This window comes from Triturus cristatus, chromosome 9 (assembly GCF_964204655.1).
Source record: "Triturus cristatus chromosome 9, aTriCri1.1, whole genome shotgun sequence".
In the NCBI taxonomy this organism is placed as follows: Eukaryota; Metazoa; Chordata; class Amphibia; order Caudata; family Salamandridae; genus Triturus; species Triturus cristatus.
This window is the reverse complement of record NC_140592.1, coordinates 582,573,170-582,586,539: the sequence shown is the minus strand read 5'-3', so window position 1 is coordinate 582,586,539 and position 13,370 is coordinate 582,573,170. Positions and strand designations below refer to the sequence as shown.

At 40.9% G+C, this 13,370-nt stretch overlaps 1 protein-coding gene across 2 annotated transcripts in view; it reads right to left on the bottom strand.

The window, feature by feature from the left end:
• The window catches only part of LOC146798348 (zinc finger protein 862-like), a 127,180-nt gene that overhangs the window by 27,998 nt on the left and 85,812 nt on the right, over nucleotides 1-13,370 (bottom strand). The window contains exon 1 of one of the 2 annotated variants that reach the window (XM_085625619.1): nucleotides 2,500-2,579. The exons of the other annotated variant lie outside the window; for it this stretch is intronic. The gene's annotated coding sequence lies outside the window, so the exon portion shown is untranslated. Of the gene's footprint in view, nucleotides 1-2,499; nucleotides 2,580-13,370 lie in introns of those variants that run through there. 2 annotated transcript variants of the gene reach the window in all.

Below are 13,370 nucleotides of genomic sequence, written 5' to 3'. Positions count from 1 at the left end.
CCTGATAGGGCCCAGATAGGTTCACGTCCACTGCCTGTACTCCTCTATGCCGACGATTCAATCTTGATGGCATGTACAGCCAATGGACTAAAAGTACTGTTAGATTCATTTGCACAATTTGTGGAAAATCTGAAGCTACACACGTGACTAAATCATTTGTAATGTTAAGTGGCCCACTAAAACCAAACACTTTAGGGGACAAGATACCCAGTCTATCAAACAAAAACTTGATATCTGTGATGTATTTTTGTCTTGGCTCTTAAATAAGATCATTTACATAGATCTAGACTATGTCCATTTGAAAGATCGTTTGAAGCTGTGTTTAGATTTTCCAGTACGTTGGGTTCAAAACCACTGAAAGAGAATAGAAATGCATAAAAACAATTGCATCTCTACTGTAACCCATGGGGCTGACGTTTGTGATTACAGTGATTTGAAGGGATTACAATTACTAGAGAACGGCTTCCTGTGAAGGCTTTTCTATGTGCCCAAAACCACTTTTACTTGTAATTCTGAGCTTAGAGTCCGTTGTATTTAAAAAGAAACAATTAAAAAAAATAAAAACGTTATTAAGCTTTGCCTCCTTAGTCTCTGGTTATTTATTTGGTGCAACCAAGAAACATCACTTAAATGGGGGATTATTTTAGATTGCCTATCACTAGGCTATAGAGGTTGTATTCCCTGTGTTGAGATACGTCAAAGAAGGCTTTGAAAGGATTTTATTACCACACATCCTAACTTCACCGGATTTAGGCAATTGTTGCCCCAAATTGACGTTTACACATCAAATTCTTGAAAAATGCAATGAGGCCTGAATTCTATTGAAGGTTAAAAAAAACACACACACACACACAACTGTCAGTTCTTAAGTCTCCATCACAACTGATTTGATTGACCCATATCTAACTACTGTAACATGTATCAAACATTTTTATTAATAAGATTTAGACTTAATATTGTTACTGCTCATGTCTTAATAACCTTTCCAAAAATTGCGTTTAGGAGATGAATTTGCCTCTCAGTCGTCGCCAAAACTGACGAGTTGTCACAATAATACACTTTATCCTTGTCACTTTTATAAAGGTGCCTAGGAAACAGTTATTACCCTTACTGCGTATGCATAATTTTTGATTTCATATAATTGCTTTCCTTTTCCCCCCCCCCAAGAACTTTAATCTAATTTAATATGCACTTCAGCTGCTAGGTGTATTCATCATTCAAATAAAATAAGGAACTCGACGCCTGTAACAAAAGGTATATCGTGCTAGGATTGTATTTAATCATTATGTTCTCTAAGCTGAACACACTTTATTCCTAAGTGATTGAAAGTGATTCTTGTGATATACTGCATGTTTTTATAAATTCTATTTCTCTTCTATGTTTCTTTTTCAGCCGAATAAAGATTATTGATTCAATTGTACTTACCACCCAAAGTGAATTACCTCTTTTTTATTTATTTCATATGTGTAGGACAGACACATACATATTTGACGTTACCACTCATAACTTTTGACCCTAAAGAAGAAAGGAAACTAAAATAACAGAGGGGTGTAACCTACTGATCCATGTTTTTAAACGAACTTATTAATAGCTGGCACCGATTAAGATATCATGCCACATGCCGAACACAAAATGCTCTCTATCCAAACCTGTTCAGGAATCTAGTAATTATTTTGAATAGTGGACTAATGCTTGAAGCCCAGGTTTCTACTGTTATAAAAACGGTACCCTACTGTTTGTACTTATTATCCAAGTATATATCTCCCAGACACATAGCGTTCTTGTCGCAGCTGGGTGCAAACGGAAACATTTATAAAAATACAATTTAAAAAAAAAAACACACACACACATGAACGAATATACTAGGGAAGGTTTGTCAAATTTTGCCGAACATTCTGTTTTTTAACTGAAGCCTAACCAAAGGCCAGGAATGCAAATGGCAGATATGGAATACCAGGGAGTTCCATGTTTCAAGTCCAAGGACAGCAGTCTAATATCCCTGCAACAGGAACAAATAGCAAGAGAGAGCACCAAAAGCAGATGTCAGCTGACTCAATTATCCACTCTGCCTCAGCTTTGACATCTGTGTATTGTCAGTGTACAAACCTTGGATTAAGAATGCGCGAATGAATGAACACCGATCTGGTTTTAGCTAGAGTATCAGCACGAGCGATTATTAAAGAGTGACAGTCAAATGTAAAACAAAGTACTATTAATTAAAATAATTACCATTTAAAATGTAGTTTAAAAGGCCATGCTTTAAAACGATGAAACAATTGATTTGAGATATCTATTTAGTATGTCAAGAGCGGAGCAAAACAGTCGAGCCGTGTAAATCTATGCTGTACGTAAAATTAGATCCTTAAACATTCGGTGGGAACGCTGGGAAGAAAGGCACACACACCCGCAGGAGAGACATCACCCAAACAACCCTACAGCGGACAGCCCAGCTAGTGCGATTACCACTACTAACAAATGGAACACGTGTCCGCTACTTACACGGACCGTCCATGAATTTAGCATCTGTCCTTCGCTCGATGTTGTTCTTTTAACGGATATCATGTGCTCGTAATATGGGCACTTCCGGGTTGCATAATAACCAATCATACAGTTGAGCATATTCCGAAAGCCGACTGAGAGGTACTGATATGAAACTTGACCTATGATTGGAGCGTTCAGAACACCTCAGCCAATCCTAAATGCGACACGCAGGTCTGAGAGTGACAGCCAAGTTTTCCCAGGCGGAACTGGTCGGGTTATGGTGCTGTCTCAATGTTGTTGTTCCGTTTTACAACATCGGCCGCCGATCTGAATGGTTGGGACAGGCACGGTAGCGCAGCTGTCTCCATTGTTACTTGCTAGACCAGTCACGGTCACTCCACTGACTGATAGCTGGGCACCTCTTTTGGCTGATGCAATTTAATTGGGCGCAGGCCTGATTAACCGTTGTAGGGGGCGCCGTGGGAACGGAAGGATAAAACAATTTCTAGCCGGCTCAGCAATCCTTTTTAATTTTATTCTAAGGGCGCAGAGCGCAGGATTATGCTTCTCTTTCTTTGCAGAAATTTTACTGCAGTCAGTCAAAATGAACTTTATAGTAGACTAGTATCCCGTAAATCTTATGTTTCCACACACAATTCATAAATAACTTTTTTTGTAGTTTTATATAGCGCATGGGTCGATTACAAGTACCTCTTCAGGGGGGACATGGCCTGGTTGTTCGGGTTGGAGTGTTCCCATTAGGTAGCAAGGGTTAACCAATTTGCATATGGATGGGTCAAACTGAAGTGGCATGGTGAGCAAAAGAGCAATAGGTTTGGATGCTACCCGGAGTGATTGCTAGTGGTTTGATACATTGCAAGCATTCCTCCCATCACCTTTTGTGTGTTTCAGAAGAAAACGTGTTTACTGATCTGTAAGCAGGGCTTCATCTATTTATTCAAGAAATTCACCACCGATGACAATTTGGCCTTCCACGAATCTACACCCTTTTTGAGACTACCAGCATAATCACTTCTTCCATGCCAAAGAATTACTTTTGTGAGGGAGGAGCTCAAGGATGTTTTGATAGGGAGGGTGGGTGTACTAAAACCCCATGAAGGTTTGGTGTGCTTGAAAAACATGTTTCAGCCTGAGATCACATAAGTATGACAGCATATGTGCATACTTATGTGATATGTTGTCATTTGTTTCCATCTCAAGTTATACGTCGAACATACTGAACAGTGAAATTTATCCTGGTTCAGTATCGTCTCTTTTATCATATCACGTTTTTCCTGTGATTGTTGCACACACTTTTCACCTTTTTGCAGTGGCTACATCACCGACCCTGACGAAAACCGTGACACTTATCTAGGTCTATCAGCCTGAAACATGTTGGTCTTGTAAGAGCGCAGAGGCCTTGAATCCTGGCACCTGCACTCCGAGCGTTATCTTGGTTTTAATCCTGACACTGGGCAGCTGAATAAAGGTAGCATTATAGCTGACCTCGTAGCCAGTTTTAATCACTTCCAATCACTTGTAACAGAGCACTGCACCTTTTTCAAACACACCAAACCTTCATGGGGTTTTAGTACACCCACCCTCCCTATCAAAACATCCCTGAGCTCCTCCCTCGCAGCGAGGGGGTCGTAGCCCGCATGAGGACTAGGTCTCTCACGTGAGGAGGTACCCCCATGATGAAGCATGACACCTCGTGTGTGTGAGGGGAACTGTCCTTAAAAATGGAACTCCCCAGTTATACACTTAGACATATCGAGTCACATGCTAGACCACCCTACTAACTCGGACCTGGTGCTTCTTTTGTGATGTGTAAAGTCCCTACCAAACAGGATGAAATTCAGTTTTGGATTGCACAAAAACAAATCAGTTTGAGGCAATGTTTCCCCGTACGGGACCCCAAGATACATTTTGAATTCTCACTCCGTGTCTTCCACTTGGTATGGTTATCCCTGTTAAGGAGTGTAATACATGGGTTACTGTATGTGCTGCAATCTACACCATTACCCGTGGTACTCCTTCTATTGCTGTTTACCTGCAGTCATTAAACAGATTCAGGCTCAACATTTAGCAGCACCTGCCCTGGATTTGGAGATGAAACTCATGGCAGCACTGACAGTGTCCTTAATTATTTTAAGTAATATTTGAGAGCATTTATTATTTAATTTTATGGCAAGGCCCGGAGGCCAATATTATGCATCATACCTTTATTGCTCCTCAAACACAGCAGCAACATAACTTAGAATTAGAATACAATAACACTCTAGAATACTGAACATGCTTATAATCCCAGAACAGGCAGCCATCTTCCTCTTTTGTTGCTGCTCGAACACAAGATAAGTACAAACATATGTATTGTCTTATAATAGAGTAAATAGAATATCAGTATATTTTGAAGAATTAGTTGGCAACTGTTATAAGAAAGACAAATTAATTTCTGAGAGGTTGTAGGTAAAGAATAATTTAAAGATTGAACCGTTTATAAAGGGAAATAAATAGCCAAGTTGAAGGTTTGATTTGTAGACATTAAATATTTGAAGCGGCATTGTAGCGAGTATTTTGAACTGATAAGTAGAGGTTTATATGTTAGAAACGCGATGAGTATAGTTCGTGCGCGAGGGTTTACCTTCAAACAAAGGAATGATGATCGGTTGAAAAGCCTCGTTATTTAATGCGTGAGGGCAGAGCTTGACAGCGCGTGCAGGCTGGAGCAGGTTTGGGCGGCTTGACGCGCTTCAACGCGTGCTAGCAATCGGCGAACGAACGGTTAGTTTGACACGCTCGAGCGCATTGAATGTTGAGCAATGAAACTGACATGATATTTGGAATAAATGAGTCGCCGTACTCACGCAACGTACAGCGGCCATTTTGGAAGATTGGGAAGGTCGGAATTTGTTTGAATAGGAAAACGGACGGCCATATTTTGGGAATCTGATGTAATGAAAGGAGTTGACAGTTTCTGTCAGAAATTGATCGTTTTTTTACACGGAGGGGTCAAATTTTGGTCAGGGAGTCTCAGATTTTGTGTATAATTAGTGTATTGAAAGGATTTTTAGGTTTTGAAAGGAGTTTTTATTAGTGAGGTAAGATTTAAGTCATTTAGTAAGAAAAATTAAAGTAGTAGTTTTAGTAAGTGTTGAATATTTATTAAATAAAATAAAAATGGAGAACAGTGAGGCAAGTTTGGAGGAGAAGATGAAATCCTATATGGAAATTTTTTTTGAAGGCTTATCAGCTTCAATTGATAAAAAAGTCGAAAATACCTTTGAAAAAAGTATGAAGAAAAGAGAAAATAGACAGAAAAGTGGTGAGGAAGAAAGTTTTTGGACTACAGAGGAGGTTGAGGTAGTGGCAGGAGTGTCTGGAGAAGGTCAAAAAAGGAAAGAGAAAAGGAAGAATGCTTTAAAAGGGAAAAGCATAAAGGATGATGAACGTAAGGTTAAAAAATGGAAGGCTATAAAGGCCAAGGTTAGCGTTGTAAAGGCTCATAAGAGGAAGCATAGTGCTGTATCATGCGATTCAAGTTCATCCTCAGGAGATGTTGAGCTGACATGTAGCTCAAGCCTGGAGGATTCGAATGTTGAGGAGGTCCCTAACAAGAGAAAAATAGATGAGAAGGAGATTAAATTGGAGATTGGTGATTTTGTAGATCCTCAAGGAGAGGATATGTTTGATCCGTTATTGATACATCATCCGTTGTCACCACATTGGACTCCGGCTGATCATGTAGCCAGATATATAAGATATTGGATTAGAAGGGAAATCCCTAAAGAAGTAAGAACAAGGCACGTTCGGAGTGTCCAAGACCTAGTCTCAATAGTAAGGTGGCATACACACCAGAGCTAGATCAAAAGATGCTAGCATTCATTAATAAAGGTGGAAAAGACCCGAGAAGAGGTCTGGACAAAGGTTTAAAGGGTTGTCAAAACAAGCTTTTGGACGTCTTGGGCCCACTTACCAAAACCTTTGATATGTGTGAAGAAGCTCACAGCAATAATACTGGTGTAGATGTGGTAGAGATGCGTCAGTGGTTGCAAAGAGCAATATGTCTACTTGGGAACGCAAATGCGGCTTTGTGCATAGAAAGAAGGAAGAGTATTCTCTGTAAAATTGATCCAAAACTTGCAGAACTGGCAAGCAAGGAGTTGGGTGAAGAGAGCGAAGGTCTTCTTTTCAGGGATGACTTCGTGAAAGACATGGCCAGATATGTAGGGACTTTTAATAGTTTGCAAAAAGACAGAAGAAAGGTTTTTGGTACGGCCGGGCGAACGCGGGGTCGGTTTCCCGGCCGAGGGCAAGGCTTTACCAGAACCAATTTTGGGAGAGGATCAAGACCCTATGGCGCGAACTTTGGAGGAGGATATGTGTTCACAAGGTCAGATCAGGGAAGTTTCTTCCCGCAAAGGCAAAGAGGAAGAGCAAGGGGCTCGTGTGGAGAAAGAAGGCCTAGAGGAGTTTCAGGTAAGATCGCTAACAGACCATTCATTTACTCAAATAAAATTGGGCGGCAGACTAGCCCAGTTTGTTTCGAGATGGGAGGAAATTACTCAAGACCCGTGGGTGTTGAAAACAGTAAGTGGTTACAAGATAGATTTTATCAGTACTTCAGTACAAGAGAGAGTCCCAAAGATTTTACGGTCCTCAAGAGAAATGGAATTACTTGTGACAAAGGAGGTGTTGGCTTTAGAAGAGAAAGGTGCAATAGAGATTGCGAGGGAGGTTCCAGGTCGTTTCATAAGCAATTTGTTTTTAGTGGAGAAAAAAGAGAAAGGAATGAGACCAGTAATAAATCTAAGGGAATTCAACGATTGGGTTGGATACAATCATTTCAAGATGGAAAGGATTCATATGCTGAGAGATCTGTTGAGGAAAGGGGATTGGATGACGAGGTTAGATTTGAAGGATGCTTATCTGACGATTCCTATGTGTCAGGTACAAAGGGACCTTTTGCAATTCAGATGGAAAGGGAGGAGATGGAGGTTCAAGAGTCTTCCGTTCAGACTAACATCGGCTCCTTGGTGCTTTACAAAAGTGATGAGACCTGTGGTAGCTTGGTTGAGGTCAAGAGGAATTCGTCTGATTGTATATCTGGACGATATCCTGATTATGGCAGAGGAGAGAATATTAGCAAAGGAACAAACAGAGTTTGCGGTGAAAGTCATAGAGGATTTGGGATTTGTGGTGAACAAGGAGAAGTCTTGTATAGATCTGAAACAGGAAATGAAGTTTTTGGGTTTTCAGATATTGACATTGGAATGTGTATTGAAATTGCCGATGGAGAAAGTGAGGAGAATCAGGAAGGAGGTGAGGAGAGTCAGGAATGCAGAGTGGATTACTCTGAGGCAGTTGGCTCGTTTGCTGGGTCTTCTTTCATCGTTGATTCAGGCGATTTTCCCGGCACCTCCTCATTATCTGGCTTTACAGAGATTGAAGGCATTTCATTTAAGGAAAGACACAAGATATTCACAGAAAGTTAGAATGAATCAAGAAACTCAGGAGGAGTTAGAATGGTGGATGATGAGTTTAGAAGCATGGAATGGAAAGGGCGATTTTCGGAGAGATGCCAGAAATAGAGATAGAGTCAGATGCGAGTATGCACGGATTGGGTGCAAGGTGTGGAATGGTTGCAACAGGGGGGCAATGGTCGAAAGAAGAGGGAAAGATGCACATAAATTGTTTGGAACTCTTGGCAGGGTCATTTGCAATGAAGAGTTTCGTGAAGGACCGAGTGAGGTGCTGTGTACTTTTGAAAATGGACAATTTGTCAGCGGTTTGGTATGTGAACAAGATGGGAGGAGCTCGGTCAAGAGGGCTAGCGGAGCTAGCCAAGGATTTTTGGGAGTTTTGCTTGGCAAGGGAGATATGGGTTGAAGCTCAGTATATACCAGGGTTGAACAACGTAGAAACGGATTGGTATTCAAGATACCTGAGGGATGTAAGCAATTGGAGATTGAAGAGGGAAGTTTTTCAAAGTTTAGAGAGGTTGTGGGGTCCATTGAAGATGGATCTTTTTGCAGACAGACTGAATACTCAGTTGAAGTATTTCTACAGTTGGAGACCAGATCCAGAAGCGAAAGAGGTGGATGCATTTCTACAGATGTGGAAGGAGGGGAGGAATTATGCTTTTCCTCTGTTTTCAATGATCCAGAGTCCTGAACAAGGTCAGGAGGGAGCATGCGGAGTTAGTTCTGATAACCCCATTTTGGAGAGCTCAGGTGTGGGTTCCAGATTTGATGAATCTTTTAGTGGAGGATCTGGTAATTTTGCCAAATTTCAGGGAGATTCTGCAAGATGTTCAAGGGAACGTTCACGAGTTGGTGGTGACGTGCCAATTAAGGCTAATAGCTTGGTTGATTTCAGGAGAGTGTGCAGATGCATGGATTATCAAAGAAAGCTGAGGACCTTGTGTCTAAATCATGGTCAAGAGGGACTTCAAGGACATATGGTTCAGCATGGAGAAAATGGAATCATTGGTGTTTTAAGAGGGGTTTGGATCCCATATCGGCACTGTTGTAGAGGTTGCAAACTACTTGTCAGAGCAATTTGAAGAGGGTTTGGTGTATTGTACTGTTAATTCTTGTTGGTCAGCGATTTCGGCAGGACATATTTTAGTTGATGGTCTTCCAGTTGGCCAACATGCTTTGATTAAAAGATTAGTGAAAAGTGTGCGTATCGTGCTTCCACCAAGAGCAAAGTTTTCTTCCCGTTGGGATGTTTCAGTGGTATTAAAAGAATTGGAAAGTTGAGGAGCGAATTCAGGTTTAGATCTGAAATTATTATCATGGAAATTAGCTATGCTTTTGTGTCTAGTTTCCTTTAGGAGGGTTTCGGATATAAGAGCATTAGAGGTAAATTCAAGGTTTTTTCAACCAGAAGGGGTATGTTTTGAAATTAGGAGAAGGACAAAGACTATGTCTAGGACAATTTTTTACCCAGTTTTTGAGGGTGATAAAGTTCTATGTGTGGTTAGTTGTTTGAAAGAGTATGAAAAAAGAACTTTAGGTTTGAGATCGGAAAGTTGCACACAATTGTTAATTTCTTATGTGAGACCATATAAAGCAGTTTCAGCTCCCACCTTAGCGAGATGGATAAGGGGTGTAATGATTAAAGCAGGTGTGGATATTAGTGTTTTTGGAACACATTCAGTAAGAGGAGCAATGGCGAGTAAAGCATTCTTGAAAGGGTTTAGTTTGAGTGGAATTATGAAAGCTGCTGATTGGTCAAATGATAATACCTTTAGAAGGTTTTACTTTAAACCTGTGGAAAATGTGTTGGAAACAGTTTTGGGGGAACTTTGAACATGCATAATATTAGCCTCCGGACCTTGCCATAAAATGCAGATTTTCCACAGTTTTAATGTATAGAAAATCATGATTTTATTAAAGGCATGGAGGCTAATATTATCCCTCAGCTGTACCCACCCTTTATTATCATTAAATTTGTTTTATTTTTTAGGTTAAATGAAGAAGAGGAGATTTGAGGATATATGAAGAAGGAAGAATTTTTTGAAGACGGAAGTATGATTTTATACTGGGACTTGGTTTACACAGCTAAAAAGAGGAAGATGGCTGCCTGTTCTGGGATTATAAACATGTTCAGTATTCTAGAGTGTTATTGTATTCTAATTCTAAGTGATGTTGCTGCTGTGTTTGAGGAGCAATAAAGGTATGATGCAAAATATTAGCCTCCGTGCCTTTAATAAAATCATGATTTTCTATACATTAAAACTGTGGAAAATCTGCATTGTTTCTCGCTATTCTGACATTTCTTCTATTGTTTATTGCAAGGTCATTAGTCTACTTGCAAGGACATTGTTTTCATGCAATGAGCATGAGAGCATGTATTAGTTTACCACTCCGTTTGGGTTGTTTTTCCCACGTTTCTCAGAAAGGCAGTGTCTTTCTCATGATTTACTATAGCCACACCATCCAACATCACTCAGCATGAAACAATTATTTGTGATTTTATCATCATCATAAGGACAGTTAGCACAGGCATACTCTGATACATTGTGAACCATCACATGTACCACCTGGTGATGAGATCAACACCCAGACCCTGGGAAGCCCGTTTTTCTTTTATTTTATTGTATTTTTTAGCAGAGCTTTATATCCCCTGAAGAAAGGCAATCGGCTGAAATGCATTGGGATAGTTAAATTGTTTAGTGGATTGATCTTGTCCCGTGGGTATGCTCAAAATCCTGCATATTGGCACAATCCATATGGACCTGTGTTTTGCATAAAGTGGGCAGAAAAACAAAAGATGCACCTTGCTTTTGTGTACATTTTTGCAATAAACAATATTCAGAACCCTGGTTCATCTTTCTCCAACTAGCGGTAAAGGCTTCTACAGGTAGGGACCCATACCTAAATTAGTTACAGGGACTGAACAGGGTGGACAAAATCTAGGAATTCCTAGGCCTTGCACACTTATTTTAGGAGGAGGATGGCACTTGTTAAACTCCCTTTTGAAGCTGAGGATGAGTGTTCCCTGCATCGAGTGGCCTTCTCTTCCATCATCTCTTTAAGTAGGGCAACATCCCCTTTCTTGATGGCTTGTGGCCCACTCCAGAATTTACTCAGGCCCAACTCACTCCAACCCTTCTTAAGTTCCCCTAGCCATTTGATTTTCCTCCCGCCATTGGAAGAGATAACATCCTGCACTCCTTCTCTTAAGAGGCACCATTCATCAGTGCACCAAATTCTGCCTAAATACAAAAAGGGTCTCAGCGTCACCAATGAAGAATTCTCATGGATCCCATGATCCATACGTAGCGGGACAAGAGGCGTGCCCTTCCCTAGGCTCACCACACTTCTAATAAAGCTGTTCTCTGCTATACTCAGGGTAATAATGTTACAGTTCCCTCATAATTCTGCCCCATAAAGAGCAGCCCCCATGCTTGTGATGAATACAAGCCCCAGCTAGGCCCGCAAGAGACAAGGGTTCGCTCTTCTGTAACGAAATCTATAAGGAAGTTGGCACGGAAACTGCAAAGTACAAAAACAACGTTTATTAACCCTTAAGGGTGGTCCTACAATCCACACAACACTCTTCAGTATTGCAAGGAGTAGCACAAAGAACTTGCATACACAGTCCCCTTTTATACACAGTAAAGGGGCTCATGAGTGGGTGGATACCACAGAGTTGAAGAACATTACCATTTAGGGTCATTCTCGATACCGAATCAATACATGGGCGGAGCTAACACACTCCTTGGGCCCGCGAAAACACATGGTCAAGCAAAGCTAATTACAACAGATGTGGTCAAGTCTGGGCATGCGCCAGACGGACAAAAGAGAGCTATTTATAGACTGTTGCTAGGCAGATTACAAGAGCAACTAACACAGAGGTCGGACTCTCCTCGTGGTGAACACGTGGCAGCATGCCAATACAAAATGGAGTCCGGACTTCGGCCAACATAATGAGGAAAACACGATAAAAGGGAAATATTAATGTCTTCAGTAAATGCTTAATCACATTCTGCTTTAATTTACAACAGACGACCCTTTCAGCATTTACTGAAGACATCTGGTTTCCAAGAACAATCATCGTATATGTCAATTATCATCATTCCTTTAACCTCTTTAGCTAGACCCTTCTGGCGGGCAACATCGGCAATAGCTTTCTTATCTGGAATGCAGAATGAAATGCATACGGAACAGCACAATGGTCCACATTGAATACACATACAGAGAAAGAACAGAATTGCTATAATAATGCAGAGACCAGTTAAGACCTTCCATCCCCAGGCAGTAACCAACGCCCAAAACCATCCAGAAAAGGACCAAGTGCCGGTTTCTGTGTGGATTTCAGCTGCTATTTTATGCAGCTTGTTAATGGCGTTATAAACGGATGGCGTATGATCAGGAATGAACACACAGCAGCTACTTCCAATAATTTTACAGGCTCCTCCTCGATCAGCTAGCATTACATCCAATACCATATGGTTCTGCAATGCAACAATTCTGGTAATCTGTAATTCTTCTGTAAGATTCCCAAGAGCAGCAGCAGTCTGATTAGTCACAGCTTCTACCACTCTTGTTAATCTTCGGATCTTCCTACTATTCAAAGCGGCTCCAACAAAGAAAAACAGTCCTAAGTTAAAATCAATATACTGTTGCAAGCTGGTATCTGTTTGATCCACCTCATCAATTGATAGAGTACGTTTATATCTATTTACAGTCACATTATTCAACAGTTTTAAATCCTTATGATATGACGCAGGTGCTAAAAATACAGGAGGTAATAGGAATGATACATAGCATACCCCAGACCACCCAGCCGGTAAACGGTAATAACCTTTATTTCCACATACAAAGTAGGTATTATGGGACGCTAAGAAGGTGCTGTTGTTTAACCCATCGATGTTTAGTACGGTTATACAATCACTGACACCCACAGGAATAAAACCCACACTCTGGACACACAGGTCCGCTTGGGCTTGTGCTACTTGGATTACGAATTTGTCCTTCCCCACAGTGTCTCTGGTGTTCGTGAAGATGTAGGGAATGGATTCATTGTCTGGTCGGTACTCTTCCCACTCCCAAATTGTCCCATTCGCTTGTGGATATCCATTCTTGTCCTGATGGCATTCTTTATTAAGTCTGAAAAGCAATCGTCCCACTGTCGGTTTCCGAGTGGCAAACAACAAAGTGTACCATGCTCTACAAGAGCCATTGTGAGAGAAAGGAAGTGGTATGAATGGCGTTCCTCCTTTCTTCTGATGGGCTGGCATCATCCCACATATCCAACAGTTCGTAGCGTTTGTAGCAACGTGGGTGTGATGCAGCATCTGAATGAAAGTGTTATTCAAATAGGATTGTCGATGCTTCAACTCTTGATATGGCAATGTATAAAAGTAGTGCTCCGCA